General features: G+C 36.1%; 1 long non-coding RNA gene across 2 annotated transcripts; it reads right to left on the reverse strand.

Moving 5' to 3' along the window:
- Positions 1–9,256: 9,256 nt before the first annotated feature.
- On the reverse strand, positions 9,257–12,494 carry LOC113333959. Of its 2 annotated transcripts, none has more exons than XR_003352467.1 (6): positions 12,219–12,494; positions 11,810–11,981; positions 11,013–11,277; positions 10,737–10,796; positions 10,428–10,521; positions 9,257–10,328 (listed from the first exon to the last, which is right to left on the reverse strand). It is a non-coding gene; the product is annotated as an uncharacterized LOC113333959 (long non-coding RNA). The 2 variants fall into 2 exon arrangements; XR_003352468.1 differs by having other exon boundaries at positions 10,737–10,819.
- Positions 12,495–22,145: the final 9,651 nt, after the last annotated feature.

Genomic DNA, 22,145 nt, shown 5'->3' on the forward strand with positions numbered 1-22,145 from the left:
AAAACAGTACTCTCCAAGGGGATTCGTTCGTGGATGTAGGCAAACCATGTCGAACCACGTAAAATCTGCGTCTCATTTCTTTATTCTGGTTTCATGTTTTTAACCATGTTTCCATTAACAACACCAAAACTATCGTGTTTAGTGTCCGAAAATATTTCTGGGTGCAAACAACTTCGTAAACTAAGGAGGACCTATCCACTAAGTTGATGTTCCTTTTCTTGTCACGTAGATATTGTGGCATCTCCTTAGAGAGAAAACGTAAATGTGAAGCGCCAACAATTACATAATATTGTATCCCTAGAAGCCTAGAGCCAACATCTTCAATTGAGAATAGATAACAAGAGCGAATTGAACAAGAAAATAAAACTAATACAATCAACAAGATGAAAAACGAATCCAAGATCCTTATTGTGAAAGGGCATAAATTCAGCAGCTGAACTCATTTGAAAAAGATGTAACCTACTTTAATATACTTCTGATTGCTCAAACTCTACAGCTAAAATGTAACGAGAACTCAATACCCACATACAAAATAAGAACCAGTTGATTAAGGTTTAACTGGTTAAGTATTTCATGTGGCTAATGATATGGGTGCACTTGTTAAAATAACTGATAGACTGAAGTGATCACGAACAAAAAGAAACACATCATGGATCTGAATACCTAGGAAGCTTCCCAAGTCATCGAAAATGCGATACTTGTTTATTTAGGTATCCAACATTGTATTTTGGAAGCTTCCCACTATAACTTATCCATTGAAAAATTTATAAGTAGTTTTGTGGTTAATTTTACGTAATCCATGTTGTTTTATCTTCCAATGAAACACCACTAACAAAGTAAGTTTGTGTTGGTCTTTTTGTAGCACGAGGTCGTGAAAGCGCGCTAATTGGAGGAAAAGGGGGAAGCATTCTCATTCGATTCAAGCAATCATTTCATGGTTTCCAAAATTCTGGAGTATGCGTCAGAGATGATGCGGATGAATCAGACTCGGACTCCTCCGACGAATATTGTGGTTTTAGTAGTTTTTGTGTAGGTTTTGTGGGTAGACCTCTATGGAAACCCTAACGAGACTATAACTCGTCCACTAGAGTCTCCTAGGGGTTCAAAGGTTTGATGCACGTGCTAAGTACATCCGTTATCCCTATGAAAAGGAGTTAGATTTTATGTTTCAATCAATGTAGTCGGCAGCTGAGAAATCGAATTGATGTCGACTATCGGCTAGCCTACAAGGTGAAAAATTAACCCAGATTTTTCATCAAAAATCTTCCCACATAAGTTCAATCAAAAATTAAATTGCATAACTTAAATTCATAAGTTTTAATCTACTCAATTAATTAATCTGAACTCAATTAATTAACCTAATCATATTTTTTAGTGTTAATTAAACAAGGATATATTAGCCATTTAGAAAACACATGGTTCAAAAATATCCTGTTTTACTTCAAAATAACCCAGATTTTCTCTCATTAGGTAATACCCCAATTAATCTGGATATACCCAATCTCGCCAAGCTTATTAACTTCCATTGTTTCCATTAATTTCCATTCTTTTTAACTCAATGTTCGCGCATAGTGTCTGGTGCACATGCATGTGTTAGAATATGAGCATCCAACTCAAAGCCAATTGGAAATGAGTGGAATGGCCCTATAGATTACAAACCGCAGGATCTTAGATTGCCCAACAATGTGGGACTAATAATCTCAACACGCACCCTCACGTGTAGTCTTGTTGGGTCTAACATGTGGACAATAAATCGGGTGTCGCGGAGTAAAGACGCGGTCAATGCCATGTCGCAAATGGCCTGCTCTCTGATACCATGTTAGAATATGGGCATCCAACTCAAAACCAATTGGCAATGAGTGGAGTGGCCTTATAGATTATAAACCACAGGATCTTAAATTGCCCAACAATATGGGACTAATAATCTCAACAGCATATCTACCGAATTTGGTCAGAGTAGGTCTTGTTGTCAGGCTCATGCACCACAATATATATCATCGACCTTAACTCATTTCTTTATTCGCCGAGGACGATTATTGATGGCATGGCATTTAATAATAAAGCTAGCCAACTAAGATCTTGAGTTGTGACTTGAAAAGTCACCAAGATTGTTACATCTTTTGTGGATAAAACTTCATTGCAGTATTGAGAATATACGCCCTCGAGGACTTACAGTACTGGTTGGGTAATATCGTATATGCTACATAATCAACCTCTTCATGAGAAGGTTAGGGCAAGCTAATAAGTAAATCATCGTTAATTCAAAGTAGGAGGATTACATTAACTATGAGTCCTAGTTGTATTCATTTGGTTGAGATAGATGCATGTTGATTTTACTTTGGACCCCCTGTAATAGGTTTCAAGCCAAAGCAATATTGGATCCGCTCAGTTCCGAAGGAAATGAGTTGTGCTGTAATGACCAGGACCACCTCAGATGTTGATTTTACTTTTTTCATTGAGTTGAACCGGGATCCGAGTTTGAACCGGGATCCGAGTTGAATTTGAAATTAAACCAGAAGTTCACCCGTGAGAGAATCCTTTCAGGCTATAAAAGCCGTGCCCATGTGCCTATGAATGGCTACTTGAAAAGCTACAAATTTGTATTATGGTTTTTTATTCGTTTGCTCGTGACTTATTTGACTCGGCTGGATCTGATTGAAATCATCTAACTCATCTGGATTTGACTCAATAAGTTTATTTTTTGAGTTAAATCTGACTCATCTGATTCAAAAATACGAGTCCGTGATTTGTTCCCATGAGGGAGGGTATTTTATCACATAATTCAAACGGGTCTAAATCAGAAATAAGGTTTGACTCAGATCGCAAGTCATGTCTGATTCAAAAGACAAAACAAAGGATGTTGGGCCGAATGAACGAAAGAAAGAAAAACCATGCTCTGGATCATGAATGACGAGGAAAGCAAAATAAAAAAATCGACAAATTTTATTCTATTTTTGCAATTAAACAAGGACTTTGAAACAGAATCAACAGGTGAAGGAAACCACGCTCAGGTTCCCTTCCTTATTGGATCAAACCTCGGAAATGTTTGTAGGAGAAAGAAACTCAAGTAAAACAGAATTCAGTTGAATGTTCCACAAAAACTCTTGGTGTACTTCATGATCGTAACACTGTTCGTAAGTTTTACTCGTTATACAACATTCCTTGATATAGGCAATATAATCCTTTGAACAAAACCCCATCCAATTATCCGGCTTATGGCGTTCTCGTATGTATTTGCAGTTATCAAGATAGCGATTGAAAAAGTAATGCAAACAACGATTGTAATAAGGTGTGTCGCCGGGAACAGGAGCAAAGGCTGGATTGCCGGGACTAGGAGCACTTGCAGGCTCTGTGTATGTGTTAGACAGTGCCATGACCATGTTGGTAACGAATAGCGTTGCCACCATCACCGCCATCGCCATCATCTGATTCATCTTCACTGCCATCTTCTTAATTAGATAATAAAATATTCTTGCCTGCTTGATAGTGTTGGGAAAAATACAGTTTTATGTGAATAAAAATTACTAATAAAAAGGTTTTTCCAAAAATAAAAACACCTTCCAAATTTTATCGGGTGGGGTTTTATATATATGAAGAATTTTTTTTATTGTATAGATATATAGAAAAACCTCTCTTATATCCCCTAAGGTTTTTTAGTACCTCTTCTTCGTTTTTTCGATGTTTGATACGAGGGTTTTAAGTGCTAACGATTCGTGAGTTTTCCGCTGCCAAGTTCTAGAAGGACAAGTTTGAAGTGCTATTCAAGCTTGTTAAGATTGTTGTATCTTGGAGGCAGATGTACCCGTAGGGCTATAGCATCATCTTTTTCAGAGTGTAGCCGGGCATTCTTGTCTTAAGGACAGTATGTTGAACATGCACCTCAATCTACCATTACCGTTTTTCTTGTTTCCATGGTGTTTAGCAGGATATTCAAGACATTAACAGTTGACTAAGGAGAACACACGAAAATCAGATAAGTGCCTCTTTTATTGATTAGTTATTTGATTTTTTCAGTTTTAATTGTTATTACCTAACAATCTTAAGACAAGAATTATATATATTAGAATAGAAATTAAGAAAGAATCGAATTGGGTTTGATCAGTAGCTCTCGTACTATACACATCGACTGGTTTTCTTTTTTAAGTCTACATGTGATCGTGATGAACCTAACTGGTTAATATGTGCTTTAATCAGGGGCCTATATGGGATATCTTGTATATCCTCTAATTTCGGCGGGTCAATCTGATAATACTCGTTATAAATCACGCCAGTAAAGCTGTTGGACCATGTGCTTATTGTAGATGTTGAAGCGTCCGCGACTAGGTGTTACAGAATCGTTTGGTGGTTCAAAGATCGTTGTAGATGCAACCACAGAGGTGTATAAATCCGACCTCCGGATGCAAACCCTGGGTTTATGCTCGCTCTATAACTCCAACGGAGAAAAGGATCAATGTCAAGCATTCCGCAAGATCTCTATCCTGAGATCCTCGCAAGGCTACCAGTGAAATCCACATATGTATACTGTTTGGTTGATTTGGTTGGTTCTTGTAATGGCATACTTTGCTTACGCTTATGGAATCAGGAAAGGGATTTCTTTTATCTTTGGAATCCTTCCACCAAAGGGTGCCAACGAAGTATATAACACTTTAGATGATGATTCGTTTACATCACCATTACTTGATGGTGATGGTATTAATCAAGTGCCGATTCAAAAGATAGAATCTTCGCCCGCTAGCAAACAGCTGGTGAATGCTGAAAGTTTTTTTGTGGGTTCATGTAATGGGTTGAATACAAACTGCTGGAAAGACCACCACCTGAATTTGATGATATGTCTCGTAAGACGAATCTTGGTTACCTATCGACCAGACATGGGTTCGGTTATAACTCGAAGTGTGATGAATACAACTTCGTATGAATTAAGAGTTATTCAAACTTCAACCAGTCTGAAGTTGTCGTTTATTCACTTAGATCGAATGCCTGGAAACGAATTCGAAATATCCCTTATATTATGTGTAGTTTTAAATCACAAGAGTACGGGGTATTTTGTAATGGGGCTCTTCATTCGTTTGCGTTGTCCAAATCAGGTCGGTCATCTTCTATCTCCAAAGTAGTAGTTACACCCGAAGTATTAGTTGCATTGGATATAACAGATGAGATTACCAGAGAAATCCTACAACCAGACGATTCTGAAGTCGTTAACTATACATATCGACATATTGGTGTGTTGGATGGGTGTATATGCGTGCTTTTAGGTAATCCTGTCATCGGTTTTGAAATTTGGGTAATCAAAGATTACCTCAAGAGAGAATCTTGGAGTAAGCGTTATACCATATACCATAAGATTACGGACAACTCTAGATATTTGAAGCCTATGTGGTCCTCGCATACAGAAGAAACTGCAGTTTCCTGTCGAGGAATTCGCTAAGTGGAAGTTTGCACTTTCGTCATCGGGTCGAGCATATCATTCGGGAGGAGAACATGATGGCTGCACAAGAGATTCTTGAGCTGTTTTCTGAACTTGTTGCAGTGCGTCTTCCAATTATTGAATCACAGATGGCTTAGATAGAAGTCGAGCAGAGTATCGAGAAGGTTTAACGGTGACTGATCGAAAGAATGAAGTTGTTGGCTGCTGCTCGAGCCATTTATTGCAGTAGACGATAACTGCTAGCGATTCTAATGGCGGTGATGTTTAGGAGTTGAACGAGCAAAACAGAACAATGACAGTGAGGAGATAAAGCTGACTTGGTCTATGCCATTATCGATATAGAGATGCAATACTCCTGGTGTTAATGGAGCTGTGACGGAGAAGATCAAGGTGCTGCTGCCATTACCAATGGAGTTGGCAGTGATGATGCTAGTTTGATCAGTGATGCTACTCACGATGCCTGGGAATGGATTGATTGCTGTTGAAGGCAGTGTACATCGAGTTTGAAACTTGGCAGTGTCATGAAGATGCTGAGAGTGGGAGAAGGTCTGCTACTGATTAAAAGATGGTGGTGGATTTGAGCTCGAGAAGGACATTGAATAAGTTGATGTTTTTTTTTTCCAACCATGGAAGCAGCTATTCTGGATTAGTTGGTGGTGCTAGGAGGAGTTACCCTAGAGTCATGAAGCGATCAGTAATTTCACCTGATGATCGAAGTTACAAAATCTGGCATAACTTTCTCCTTCTGCTAGTCGTATACACCGCACTGATGGCTCCTTTCCAATATGGTTTTCTTTTCAAACCAGTTCGAGGACTGGAGATCGCGTATATTGTCATCGATGGGATCTTCTTGATAGATATCTTCATCACCTTCTTCATTGGCTACGCGACAGAAAATCTTACGTATTCGTTGACAACCATTGGGAAATTGCTTGGAGCATCATGCTTCGTCTCTGGCGTCTTCGTAGAGTGTGTTCTTTTCTTTCCTCAATGGAGAAAAACATCAAGTTCAACTACTATTGGGTGAGGTGCGTCAGGCTTTTCTGTCTGACTATATTCTACGTTCACTGTGCTGCATGTGTTTATTATACTATCGCTGCACGTAGCAGCCATCCAGAACGAACGTAGCTTGGTGACTTGCTTGATGAGAGTCTAGGAGTTCAATATGTTACATCGATTTATTGGTCTGTTACAACTTTCACATCTGTTTTACGTGCAAAGACGAAGCGATGTATGCGGGAACTGGAATCACTAGATTGTGCGAATCAAAGTGTGTTCTCCATCAATAAAATCATGCGAAGGTACAACGGTACTCGTCGGTATGAGAAAGTTAATTTGCCAATTATTTTGAATAAGCATGCAAAGGTATAGTGGAGCTCGCTTCAGGGGAAGAGCATCACATATTCATGCTTAATTCTTGTACTTGCTGTCGGTTTGCACTTGCTCAAACCAAGATCTAAGTTTTAAATAATTCTTAAGAGAAGTATTAAATGTGGGGGATAAGACATGTGATCTTGCAATCCATTAACGATGAGAGGTATATGATGAATGCATCAAACAACCTTGAAGAATATAAGAAAGTCACGTGATTATGGACCACTTCAGATTTGACAGGAAACTAATATGCGGTTGACATGGTCTAAAGGATCAGTAGGTAACCAAATATTTTTTTTATGTAGTTTCTGTCTAACATGTTTAATACGTGTTGTAAAACAGATGTGCATATCAGCGTTTAACCTGGGAAATCACATGGATGCTCTGATTAGAAGACCAGAGATTGGAATGCATGAGGTACATAATTAATTTCAATTATGTGATATATGCTTTACAACCACCTATGAAATATGTGATATGTTTATGATTTGACTGAAAGACCAAGATGGCTGATATGATCTAAATGATCGAAAGGATCCAGAAGAAATTCTGAAGGAAATGGTTTTTGTCAAACTCGATGCGTTTAATGTGTGTTGTAAATGTGCAGTATATCAGATGTATACAAATACCCATGTATCTCAAGAGAATTACTGGATGATCTGATTAGATATTTGCGATACTTGAGGTACATCTTAAATTGTGTATGTAATACATATTGTACTGACCTTAAGAGATGTTGTTGTTTCAGGCTATGGATAAATCTTAGCCTATGTGTGTATCCTCTTAAGGAGTGTCTGTCTAAGGAAGTCCTTAAAACAGACAAGATGAACTTGTATATTGAAGAAATCAAAGTTCGTGTGCTTTAATTCAAGCATAAGAGGAAGACGAATGATTACTAAGATGCTTCTTAGAAGATATTCCTCTGTGACCGAAGCCTGTGGCCATCATTGCAGAAACTCAATTGACTATGTGAGTCTAAAGTAAATGAGCAATGACAAAGTCTAGACATACTCGAAGAAGGCTAATTCGGTAAGACAACTATACTCTTTAATGAAGTAATTTTAGTTGATTCGTGAAGTCAAAAAGAGGTCTCAGTAGACATGTAAAGTCAAAAGAGAACCTCACAGACTTAGGGAAGTCAACAGAAAAATTAGTGGTCCTTTGACGAAAGGATTTTCTAAAGAGATAGTTTGTAATTATACATCGAGGGGGAATGGGACTTAAGCTCATATAAAATAAACTTGCCATGAAGGATACTCAACCTTGCTGACTGGAGATCCCAAGATCAAGGTTTAGAATGAGACAACTAATTTATGGTAGGTAAAGGTAAACACTATCAGAGAATTATATTCTCTCTGTCCCTTCCCTATGGTGTAGATGTGATAGTGTGACTGCATGTGAAGGGTGACTTTAATAAGTCTTAATGAGTTCCATAGTTTCAGTTTAAGATTGAAGTGGGGTGTAGCAGTGAACACTCTTAATGGAACTCACCTATCTGAATGAGGAAGTGGGTCGCTTTCTATGAGAATATGAGCTGATTCTCTAGAGCATTCTGAGAAACAAGACGTCCAGGGCCAAAATGGACACAACGGCGGAGCTTGGCAGCAACCGCGGATATATCATGTGTGGTTGTTATCGCGAGTTACACCAAATGTTAGAAAGTTCAAGACCTAATGGACACTGGCTAATAAGTAGTTCAGGTAACCTCTCACTAAGCAAAGGTTCAAGACCTTATGGACACCTATGCCTATTCATGATATTTCTTGTTTTCCGTGTTTTATCGTATTTTTATTCATGTGGGGGATTATTGGGAAAAATACAGTTTTATGTGAATAAAAATTACTAATAAAAAGGTTTTTCCAAAAATAAAAACACCTTCCAAATTTTATCGGGTTGGGGTTTTATATATATGAAGAATTTTTTTTATTGTATAGATATATAGAAAAACCTCTCTTATATCCCCTAAGGTTTTTTAGTACTTCTTCTTCGTTTTTTCGATGTTTGATACGAGGGTTTTAAGTGCTAACGATTCGTGAGTTTTCCGCTGCCAAGTTCTAGAAGGACAAGTTTGAATGTGCTATTCAAGCTTGTTAAGATTGTTGTATCTTGGAGGCAGATGTACCCGTAGGGCTATAGCATCATCTTTTTCAGAGTGTAGCCGGGCATTCTTGTCTTAAGGACAGTATGTTGAACATGCGCCTCAATCTACCATCACCGTTTTTCTTGTTTCCATGGTGTTTAGCAGGATATTCAAGACATTAATAGTTGACTAAGGAGAACACACGAAAATCAGATAAGTGCCTCTTTTATTGATTAGTTATTTGATTTTTTCAGTTTTAATTGTTATTACCCAACATATTGTGCATTGCTCTTGCCTTCATCCGCTTTTTATAGGGAATCACGTACAGGATACCATGCGTTAAGTTATTATTGAACCAAGTAATGTGGATATATTGATGTTATGAACGTATGGGTGCATGTATAGGAAACTCTTGGAAATTTAAATGCTCGAGTTTATAAATTCAAACATAACAGTTTAGCAAATTTAAATGCTACAGTTGATAGAATCAAGCACTCGCAAGTGACTCGATATAATGATAAAGATGCCCCCATGCACCTCCAATAGGAGCATCGAGGAAAAAAAAAACAGCCCGGCCAAAGTATGACTCCGTGCACCTCCTTGCTAGCTACGTCCATCATCACCAGCTTTGAAAATAGGAGTAGCAGCCTTTCTTTCAAGGAAAAGTCCAGTAGGCTTGTATCGCCATAACTGAGCAACAGCAAAATCTCGGTCACCGATGACAGAATACCATGTTTTAGATACTGACTTGACTGCAAGGAGTGATCTCACAGGTAGGCATGTCAAAATAAGTTTCAACAGTTTAACGTCACTAATTACTTTCTCTATAACAGAAGAAGAAGATGATTCAGTTGATGCTGATGAAGACTCTGAAACCATAGAAACCGTCATCGTCAGATTACTTCAAAGCTGCCTTTCAAGGTTGTTCTACAAATATTAATTTGCTGCTGTGCTTATGCCTATATTTATAGGCTTCATGGTGCACTATTCTTGGTAAGAGGTAGAAATATTCCAAACAAAAATAAAATTCCTACTCTAATTAGGTAACCTCAGTTTTAGAGTTTCCTAGTGTATGGTAGATATGTCCCTAATTTATTTTTATTTTGCTTAGTTATATTTGGGACGGGCGAGTATCTAGGCCTCTTAGTCTAAAGAGGCCCAGTTGACAACTATGAGGCCCACTAGACAAAACCCATAGGACGTCAACTTCAGAAAACGGAACAAAAAAAAGGCTCTCTGACTAGATAAAGCTGTTGATCTACTACTTGGCACAGCTGATGGCCTGAAGTGCCTGCATGGCAATTGACGATTACTCGAGTTTCTTTAAAAGGCAGGGTATTGTTTAAAAAGCAATTGCAGCATCTGGCATGTGGGGGATTCTGGTTGTACAGCATGTAGTTTGCAGCTGAATCAGAATCTTGCGCCAGATTTTCCCGGGCCGAAAGGAGCCTGCAAATGTTGAAATAAAAATGCTTTCTTGTAAGCACTGATATAGACTGGAGTTGCTCATGCGGTTCAACATCAGATCTAAAAAACGAGAGAACTTACACGGTGGATCCACCACTATTCTGAGTAGTTGCACTTGCACCATTAGCTCTAGCACCAGCTTCCAGCATATATTAAGCCATTCGTTTTCTATCCGCTGCCAAAACAGATTCATGTGAATTATTTGTTAAAAAAAAAGGGTCAAGTATCTGGTGATTTTAATTTCACCATGTATGACCAAAAGAGCACTAATAGTGATAATGACGTGATCTGGTTGGGCAACCTAAACCCGAGATTTCGCCAAATGACAGAACAGAAGATTGGCAAAGCTGAAATGAAGACTGTGAAACACAATTATACAAATGCACTTACGTTTTTCTTCTCATCTTCAGTTTTAACACATTCTGACTTTGTTTTTGTATATTGTATCCTCTGAAACAAGTTAATCATGTATCCTGATTAACTAACAATGTAAATGCATAAGCACAGAATTAAGGTATATGCAAACTTAGAAGTAGAATAAAGTACCACACAGAATGCAAAGATTTTAACTGGGGAAATTCCATTATGCAAGTCCCAATTCAACACAAAGCAAATACAATTGCATCAACAGAACAAAAGTTGACACAATGAGAGGCAAAGACTCACCATAGGTTTATCGCAAAACTTAACACCAAAAAGAAAAAGGTTTGTCGTGAAACGGGAAGCTTTGCATCTGGCTTGCTGCATTACTAGCAGCTGAATAACTTTCAGTAAGCACAATTCATGCTTGACCACGAAGCTCCGGACGTATCCACATATGAAACCCAACTTGTATTTCTTCTTTTCTTGGCTGCTGAAACTTCATCAACTAAGAAGGCCTATCCAATAAGTTGATGTTCCTTCTCTTGTCACGCAGACATTGTGACTTCTCCTGAGAGAGAAAACATAAATGTCAAGCATCAGCAATAACAGCTAGAAGCCTAGAACCAACATCTTCAATTCATAAACTGGAACACCCTAAAGTTATATCCACAGTAAGTTACATTCGGGACAAAATTGTAACAATTCCACTACTTCAACCATAAACAGCATAATTAACACAGCAGAAATAACCAAGCCCTGCAATCTTACTAAATAAGCCATCACCATAAACTTTAGGGAAAAATTCATACATCATAAAACAAAAGACAAAAGGCTACAAACCGAAAGATAAAATTTATCAAGAAACGTTGTTTCTTCAGTAAATTTGAGTGCCTTCAAAACAATATGACACTGAATTTTGGCCTTTAGCCTAATAACTATAATAGCAACTCAAACTTGTTAGTACAGAACAGAAATTAAGAAAACAACCGTGCACTGCAATGAGAAGTCCAGTGGTAATTTGCATCTAAATGGGAACCAATGCAAAAACCAGTTTGAAGGAACATGAGTAATATGAAGTTCTTAAGCAACTAATGTCATACCATGAACAACATAAGTTCGAGTGATCAACATGCTTTCCTGTTGAATTTGCTCAAACATCGTAGCAGTATCGTTATCAGTTAATGTTTGTCAGCTGTTCCAATGTTGTTAAGATCTTCTGGATACCAAACTTCCATCAGCCTTCTCATATATTATTTGGAACCCACTTTCTGCCTGCATCAGAATTAGACACTATCAGACTCAAAGGAATGATTACTAGTAAAGGAGATTGCACCATACATTCATACATATACTCCTATTACAATCAATCATGGTCAGTACTATGAAGATCCCTTGTCCAATTTGGTTAGGGTTTCATCTAAAACTCCACTAGTACTTGAATAGAAAACAGAAAAATAAACACAGTAGATTCAATTCGTAAAACAAGATAGAGATTTCGAAAGTGCTTACTGAAATGTGAAGATGCAAGGGCTATTTTGGATCTTATAATTTTCAGTGTGATCTTTCCTCTGCTACAGATCTTGACAAAGATTTGGGCGGCGAAGAATGATGAAAACATCGTAAACATACTGATCCGCAACCAGTGACAAGAAGCGGAAGGATTATTTTGGATATTAAGAGTAGATATCGTTATGCTGGGTTTGAAAAGATGATGTTCTTCTCCACCAGATGAGAGCTCTTTTCTCCCGGAGTAGCAAATGGGAGATGAGTGACTGAGTCTCTGTGTGTTTGTTGTCCAGTGGGGTATATTCTCAATTTTGCTAGAGCCTGTTTGGATACCACTACACAATGTACTCTTTGATTTTTATACACAAAAAAGTCAGAAGTTAGAGGGTCTGAACTCAAAGTACTTCTGCTTTTCGAAAAACATAAGTCATTTTTAGAAGTCAAAAGCAAAATATTTGGCTTCACAAAAAGTTAACTTTTTGCTTCCAGTAGTCATCTTTAAATTTTGTTCACAGCTTAATTTCGACTCTTTTGCTTCCAAAAATCGAAAAGTTACTTCTCATGGAGTATATAAAGTCAGAATTTTTTTTTGGAAACACAAGTTCAAAATACTTATAGAAGCAAAAAGGTTAGCTCTTTGTGAAGCAAACTGTCTTTGCTTCTAACTTTTAGGATTGACTTGAGCTTCTGGTATACAAAGACGCTCTTAGTGGAGATGTAACGGCGATTTTGGATCTTCTCTTTTTCAGTTGTTATCTTTTCTCTGCTAAAGATCTTGACAAAGATTTGGGTGGCAAAGAACGATTAACGTCGTAAACATATTGATCGTCAATCAGTGACAAGAATCTTAAGGTTCATTTTAAATATTTGAGAAGACAAATCGTTATGTTTGGGTTTGAAAAAGTGATGCTGACTTTGGTTCTTCTCCACTCGATTCTCAAACAAAACAAGAATTCCATTTAGTATAACCCATTCTCATGATCCAAATCAGGCATTAACTTAGACATTAAGAAAATTGAGAGAAACATGAAAACTTAGAAATCAATAATAAAATGAGGGGATAGAAGTCTTTTGGAAGAAGAGAGAAAAGCTGATGATAAACATATGTACGGGGTAAATCCCGATTTATGTCCCGAATCCCACTGAGTTAGCATGCCATTTTTGTGTGTGGTAGGCCCCAAGACCCTGTGAAAGTAGAGACATAAATCGGGATTTTCCCCTCGGTTCCTTTAGCATTTCCCGAGAGAATAAAGAGGTTACTACTTTCCGAGTCCGTATGGTCTTGTCAAAAAAAATTTTTATGGGAAATGCAAAAAGTACAAGTAGGTGCACTATATTAACCTCCCTAGCTTCTTCCAACCCAAAGGTGGGGATTTGGGGTGTCTAAAGTGTGTTAAAATGCCAAACTACCAATTCTAACCAAAAACTAAAACTCAATCCATGATAATCAAAAACTAAAATCTAATCCCAAATAACAATGCAAATTCCATTTTATTTTATTTTTTGGTTTTTCAAACATCATCTTCGGCGACAAACAATTTAAGTGATTGAGTTAAATCCCTTTAATATGTTCGATTGAAGAGAGATTCATCAATGATTTAAGTATGAAATTCTGAAACTTCCTCATCAAATTTTTCTGAAAAATCAACCACAATCGGTTGTTATATGCATTATGCACACCAATTGTTGTTGATTTTCATCAAACACGAAGAATATTGCCTAGGATTGGTGAATATGGTACACCTACATGGGTCTGATGTTCTTCGTGTTTGATGAACATCAACAACAATCGGTATATGCTAATGCCTATGTCAACCGGCTCATTAACCATGTTTGAATTTTTGTACAAACTCTGAAATTTCTATGTCTACAAAGCATAAAAATAAAAATATGAGTTGAACGCAAAAAGAATGAGGTCATTCTGACATCAGACGAACAAATTATGAGCAAAACAGACGAAAAATACCCAAATTTACAATCGGTGGATAAGGACATTTATGTAAACCGATTCTTGCAAAAAAAAAAAACTTATAGAAAATTCCTTGAATTTTTAGTTTTTTATAAACGGTACATGAGGGAACTACATCCACCGATTGTGGACGTATTTTTATGTAAAAAATTATCATTTTTGAGTTTTTCATATAATCGACACTTATAAAGGATTGTATCAATCGGTCTACGAGTACATGAACATCCAACGATTCTGGACAGATGTTTTTAAAAATAAAATAAGATATTCATGTCTTGATGATGAATTAACACTAGTTAATAAGATTAAACATCAATTAATCATCCGAACTAACACTAATCAGGAGCATATTAGTCATTACGAAAAATAATTGCATAAGAGGTTTTTGATTTTACTTCCGAATGTTTCCTTTTTGTCTTTTAGTGATAGACCCCAAATAAAATCTATAGGCCTCAAACTAGCCAGATATATTAACCTAACTAATTTTGGGCCTAGCTATTTTCGTTATAACTAATTTACTTGTAATTAATTAGTGTTTATTAGGTTGTTTGGTTAGTAATAGAAAGGCGTGGTACTTTTATGAACACCAAACTATATATAATAGGTGAATGCTCATGGCCTCGGAGGACGATTTTGAGTTCCTCATTCACGAAAAACGCTAACAATCAGTAGATATTTATTTAAATATATGATGATTGCAATAATCGACGGATGTGGATGCTTTTCTAAATCGATTGTAATGTTTATTTATATACAGATTGATTGTAATAGTCATCTGGTTCGCCGAACTCTGAAAAAAATATCATTCCGGGATTAACTGACCCATATGAGTACCAATATGAGTATATGTTTTCGGTAATTCCTGGTTAATTTATTAATATCATTCAATAAAAAAATAAAAATAAAAGTGATGATACTTTTCTCTAATTTAAGTATGGATTAAGTATTTCATTTATGTGAATTTAAGCACCAGCTAACATCTTACTTAACTCAGTGGTTGACGACAAGCTCTAACACGTTAGAGGTCGGATATTTGAATCTTTGTAGTTAATACTTTTCTCCATTATTTTTGGAAAATTACATTATAACTTAGAGGAAATGATTAGATTAAGTATTTAGTTCTTTTACCACCTCATCTTTGTAAACTTAATAACTTAGAGGAAATGATTCACTTAAGTGCTAATAATACAAGTGTTAAAATACTTCTAATTCAAAAACGGAATAACCTTCAAACTTAATTTTTTATTGAGTTATGCCCGTTGAAAAACTTGTAGAAACTCATGAGGTTCATTAGCTATGCAATAAAAAGGAATATTATTCCTAACCATAGCCCCATACCCGCCCATGGTAAGTCGAAATTCTTGCTGTAAAAACCTGCTACGCAGGAGTTCCAAGGCGTATAGTAGTGCTGATTAATCTTCACCATCATAGCTTCATATTTTTTTCGCATAACAACTTTTGAGTTTAATCTCGAAATATACTTGGCCACATCATCAGAAGTTCCTAAATAACTAGTTAAAATACCATTCTTTCAGAGATATTCTGCATCTTATCCTGTTTGGACTAAATTGCTGAGGAAGCAAACATAAGAGGTGATCGCAAAATATGATTGGTTTCACGACTCCCACCATAATAGCCCCTCCACCACCACCGCTACACTATGTGTTGGCTCTACGATGGGGTTTTACCGTGTGCGGAGGCTGTCCGTTATTATGCAACTCGGTCAATCTAATACGAGACTCACAATCCACCGGTTGTTGATGATAAACAAACCATGAAACTCTTTGGATTGCTGGGGTAATCCATTTTATGAGAACTGGTTGCGCAGGATAAGTGGAGCCTTAGATGTTTACTGGGTTGACGCCGTTCACGGAGACAATATACGATTTTGGTGAAATTAATATGAATACCATGAGGTGTGCAAAAAACACACACTAAGTCTAGTCATGTGTTCTTAAATCAACAAACTTTACTGCCAATAGAAAAACAAGACTGTGTTATGCATGATGACCGTGATAATGATAAGGCTTGGAATTATTCGATCATGCTTATTAGTTTTGTTGTTACTAAGAAAATATTATAATATCCTTGCTTGTCATCCATTATTGAATTTTATTTTACTATTATGTTGTTTAAAGAAAAAAATAACTTTAAAGTTGTTGCAGTTGATTGCATTAACACATTCCAACCTTAATTCAATGGTCAAGCATCAATTCAATTGTAAGTGTTGTAGGGCCTACTATTTTCCATAATTTGGATTTTTGACTGAGATGATCTGCAGACATCTTAGAAACTTACATCGAAAGACTTGTGCACGGATTTCAAAGGAAAACTTGTCTTTGATTATTCATATTTATGAATTGATTATTATTCTGAGTTGTTACCATTGTCCACGATGATAAACTTAACATGCATATTTCAGATGAAATTACTTTGTTTACCGATTTATGTTGTCCAGTAGCAACTTATCATGATCAATAAATGTGTGCTTATGTTACCATAGTATTTTAAACACATATTAAAAAACAAAATTAAACAATTTACAAGAAGTTATAACATATGCAAGTCAATTGACCAGCATTTTATGATTATTTTGTATTATCCAGTAATAATAAATTACTTTCTAAGTCCTTCGGGTTTAGTTAATATTTATTAAGAATAAAGTATAGATCAACAATTCATATTAAAAAAAAAAAAGAAAAAAACCAAAAGTAAAGTAAAGTAAATAAAAAAGAAAATAGCAAGTATGTCATTTTTATCTTTAACATAGTTTAGTAAGTAATTTATTTCAAATGCATCTCGAATGTCTATTAGTTACTTATTTTACTATCTGAAAAAGCGTGGGTACAACAACCACACCCAATATTTCGTTCGACAATCTGTATGGAATAACTCCAGTATAATTCCAAAAGAATCAATTTGACAGTCAGACTCAATCAAGGAAAGATATCCAAGAGTTATATATCTTTCTCAAATCAATCAATAAATCAACAGGAATGAATCTGTGAACTGATTGGTTATGATAATAACTTGAACGGTACGAAAGATCAATGTTCAAGTGTCAATCAATTTCAATCAACAACCAAAGGTCGGATTTACTAATTGATTGAACTACGCACAACCTGTGATATTTCAATTATATAAACAAATATAATGTGGAAAAGAAATAACACAGACACCATAAGTTTTGTTAACGAGGAAACCGCAAATGCAGAAAACCCCGGGACCTAGTCCAGATTTGAACACCACACTGTATTAAGTTGCTATAAACACTAGTCTACTACAAGTTAAATTCATACCGGAATGTAGTTGATCCCTAACCAAGTCTCACACTGATTAAGGTACCGTCGCATTCCTTACAATCCCAGCAGGACTCTACACACTTGATCATTCCCTTAACTGATCTCACCCACAACTAAGAGTTGTTACGACCCAAAGTCGAAGACTTTATAAACAAATCTGTCTTCCACAAAAAAGTTTATTCTGATAGATATATTTGTCTCCCACATAAATACCTATGAATTTTTTGTTTCGTCTTTTGATAAATCAAGGTGAGCGGTAACCAATTGATAATCCGGTCTTATATTCCCGAAGAACAACCTATAAATATCAATCACCTCACAATAACTTAACAATGTGGTAGTAAAAGAAGTTACTGTGGAATCACAAATAATGAGACGAAGAGCTTTGTGATTACTTTTTATATCTTACCTATCGGAGACAAATCTCAAGAAAATATTAGAGAATATAGTACTTAATGCGATAGAACAAGTAAGATCAGATTACTCAACTACAGAGAAAATAGTTGGGTCTGGCTTTATAATATCCCAATAAAGTCTTTAAGTCGTTAAACCAATAATATGGTTTTAGGAAAAACTTAGGTTAAAGAAGAATCGACTCTAGTCGCAACTAATATCACACAGAAGTATGAGGATTAGGTTTTCCAGTTGCTAGAGTTCTTCATTATATAGTCTTTCAAATTAGGGTTTGATATAGCTTAGAAAAAAGTAATCAATATTCATCGTTAGATGAAAACCTGATTTAAGATTCAAGCTAAGTTTGCTTAAAACCAAAGCAATATCTATGCGCTGTTAGATGGTATTAACTTGTAACACACAAATGAAATATACCTTCATTTAGATATGGGTAACTGCACCTAAACGTGTATATTGAGTTGGCTCAACAATAGTTAACTGAAGTTAGCCACATGAACACTTTTGTATTTACCACATTCATCTAACGCTTCTAGATCAAATGAATCTAATTGTGTTACTCATAGAGTTGTTCATTTGTTTATATTCTCATAGAAGTATACAATACACAATTTAACAAAATCGGATCTGATTCAAGAGAACCAATTCATGAATATTTAATCGCGGTTTTCAAATATTGCATTCCTTAAATTATAAATATATTTGTTCATGATTATGAAATCGTACTTAACCAATTTTAGAACTCAACCAACTAAGTTTGCAAAAAAGATACGCAAACTTTAGTTATAGACTTTGGTCTTGTCCGACAGTTCGCAAACGTGTACGCATATTGTCTTCCCGGACCTAAATCAGGTGAAACCGTTTTCACACTGTATGCAAACTTGGTTCCCGGACTTTAACAGTTAAAATTGTTCGCGTACTGGTATGCAAACTTGGTTTCCGGACCTGAATCATACCACAACAGTTTGCATACATGTATGCATATTGTGTTATATCCAAACAATGGTTAATTGTTCTAAACTCCCATTTCGATCATTCAAACATCCTTAGAAGACGATAATGACTGTCTCACACAAACAATTAGCTTATAAGTAATTTTCAAGTGATCGATTGATCAATACGAAACATTCCGAGTCGACATCAAATGACTGTCTCACAAATCATGTAATTAAGATGCTTCAAGGCAATTTTCACATGATCATATTTTGACTTATTATTTAGTTTCCAACAAATAAATTGTTTCCAACTAAACTTGTCAAGAATAATGATGAATGTAACTAAAACAAAAAGCTTCCAACACATATTTCGAGAAATTGATAAGCGAGATAAACTTGGCTCGAAATATGAAATGTGTATAATTTAAAAGTCCATATAGCTATACGACTTAGTCTCATTAGGAGATATAATAGAATAGACTTCTGAGTGATAGATAAGTTTTAGTCTCCACATACCTTTTGTTGATGAAGTTCCTCCAAGCTCTCCTCGGTAGATCTTCATCTTCAACCGATAACGCCGTGAAGTCTAAAACTCAACTACACATTCTATCCTAATTCGAGACTAGAAATCAAGACTTATAGTTTTGATCACCTAAACTTGACAAACAAGCTTGAGATAGCAACGTTGCAAGTTCGACCTAGCAGTGCTCTAATTAACACTATCAATATGGAATACAGGGTGTTTGACATTAAATTGTAGGTGACGTTGAGCAAAAAACCATTTCCCAGGTAGTAGGTTATGAGAGCTTATGTCAGTTGATCACTTTTTGTTGATTATTTTGTTTTATCTGGTAGTAATAAGTTTTGCACTTACGAGATGATGTTGCGATGTTATTAATTTGTAAGCCCTTCGGCTTAGAGATTAATACTCATCAATGTTATGGTATTAATTTTGGCTTTCGATAGAGTAACATATGGTTGGAGTTATTTGAACCGTTTCTTATTTTTGACTAATTATTTTATCACTAATGTTTTTTTTTTCTTACACTAATCATTTCGTCACTAATGTTTCTTGTTTTTCTCTGGTTTATCTTTTTTATTTATTACTTTTATTTGTGAACAAGCATGTTAATTTATACACAACATTCCATACCTTTCACTAATACTTCTTCTTTTTGGCTCGTCGCCTATCTGTATTACATGGTGTCAGATTTGGTTTTAGTTTTTCTTTTCATCAAATTAGTTAATAATCATTAAGGAGCAAGCAAAGAGCATCAATTCGTATTAAAAAAAGATAAATCAAAGTAAAGAACTATTAAGTAATTTGAGGACGAATTGGTGGCCTTTGGTTGAAAGTTAGGTGAAAAGCTTGAATTCTAGAACTCATGGCCCCCGACCAATAAGAATCAAGAGTTTTCATCTATTTTGCAATTTCACGTACATATCAGACACCAAGGAACTCACGTCTAAATATAATAACCAAACCCTAATTCCCTTCCCTTTTCTCATGTCATCACTCCTAATACTCTAAAAAATTGTGAAAATACGTCTTATGCAATATTCTTGGGAAACACGACATGTAAAAACTCCGGGAATCTTCTTTCATGGACTAGCCGGGCTTGATTAGCGGGCTCCCCGACTTGTTGGGGGTTACGAAGTTGGTTTGTCCTTTTATGTCGATCGTCAATGACGTAACTTGCTCTCAAGCGTGAGTAGAGATATTACAAAGTAACTTGCAATAAATTTCCCCACATGTTAGGGGAGATTTTTTTTGCTAAGTATTGAACTTGTGATGCTCGAGAGCTAGTCGAGTCTTGAGTGGAATGTAGTGTGCTTGTGGATGTGGCCCACGGATTTTTGCTCGCAGCGTAACAAGGATGTAGCGCTCGCTGCGCGGTCAGGCTGGATGTTGCTTGCGTACGAGTGTTTTGACCAACATCGGGCATTGGGCTCGTAGTCGAGACGAGACTTTGTGCTTGCATCAGTAAAAGTCTTTATACTCGTGTGCAAGGTGAGATTTTATGCTTGCGACAAAAGCAAGATTTAAGTGCTCACGTGCAAGGTGAGGCTTTAGGTGTTTGCAATGTGATGCAAGGATAAATATTGAAGCGTCCAAGCAATCCTGATCTTGAACTCGATCATGTTGCTGCTCCAAGTGCACATAAAAGTTTTTCGAACCCATATAGTTTTGTCTACATCTTGTAGGTAACTGAAACACGATCACAATGAGCCAAAAACCACTCAATTTTGACTTGAAACGAAGAAGATATCGAAGAAACAAAACAATGAATTGAATCGGGAAATCACGTGACTCAAGCCTGACTCAGCTGATCGGATGCTAACGTGGCAGACCGAGTTGTTGATTGGCTTGTCTTTCTAGTCTAGTCGCTATTGGCTTTATATTAACATCAATTAGAATTATAACAACACAAAGCAACTACCTCACATGCAACACAAGGTCTGCAGGTAATCATTCAACCAGATGCACCCCATAATCCCAATGCCATATTTGTAGTTATTAGTGAAGTGCGTCACACACACTAGACGATATAAAAAGAATATTTACGATTATGCCCACTTTGATTTTGATCTTGATAAATCAGTTACGTAATGTTATACTTGAGCGAGTAAATTTGCACCATTTAAGTGAAATCGCGAGTTCATTTGGTCATCAATCTTTCTTTATATCTTATTATTAATTCTTCCGAACTTTTTATGAAATGCCAATTAGCTTGAGACTGCGGTTTGACTATTTTGCTTCTAAGTTTGGGAAAACCGATTCAAGTCCGTGCAAGCATGGAGAAAACACTAGTATAAGAATTCAAAATTAGATGAAGAAAAATATTAATAGTGCATTTGGATACCAGAAGCATAAGTCAGGAGTAGAAGTCAGAAGCGAAAACATTATGCTCAAAAAGTTGACTTCTGTACTTTTGAATGTCATTCTAAAATTGTGTACCCAAACTAATTTCTGATTTCTTTACTTTCAGAAGTCAAAAAACAACTTCTGGATGTGTATCCAAAAAGCCTACTAGCGTGTTTGGATGTGAATCTGCTTCTGATTTCTGCTCAGAAACAATACTATTTTGCTTCATAAAAAATTAACTTTTCAACTTCTAGAAGTCGTTTTGAAATTTGACAACTAAACTGACTACTGACTTTTCGACTTCTATAAGTTAAAAAGCCACTTCTGGTGAGTTAAAACGGGCTATTGTTTGTAGGACGTACCTATTTTCGACCTTCCACCTGTTTCTCATCCGTGATACAAATGTAAGCAAAATGTACAAAAAAGTAAGGGTAATATCGTAACTTC

This window comes from Papaver somniferum, unplaced genomic scaffold (assembly GCF_003573695.1).
Source record: "Papaver somniferum cultivar HN1 unplaced genomic scaffold, ASM357369v1 unplaced-scaffold_135, whole genome shotgun sequence".
In the NCBI taxonomy this organism is placed as follows: domain Eukaryota; kingdom Viridiplantae; phylum Streptophyta; class Magnoliopsida; order Ranunculales; family Papaveraceae; genus Papaver; species Papaver somniferum.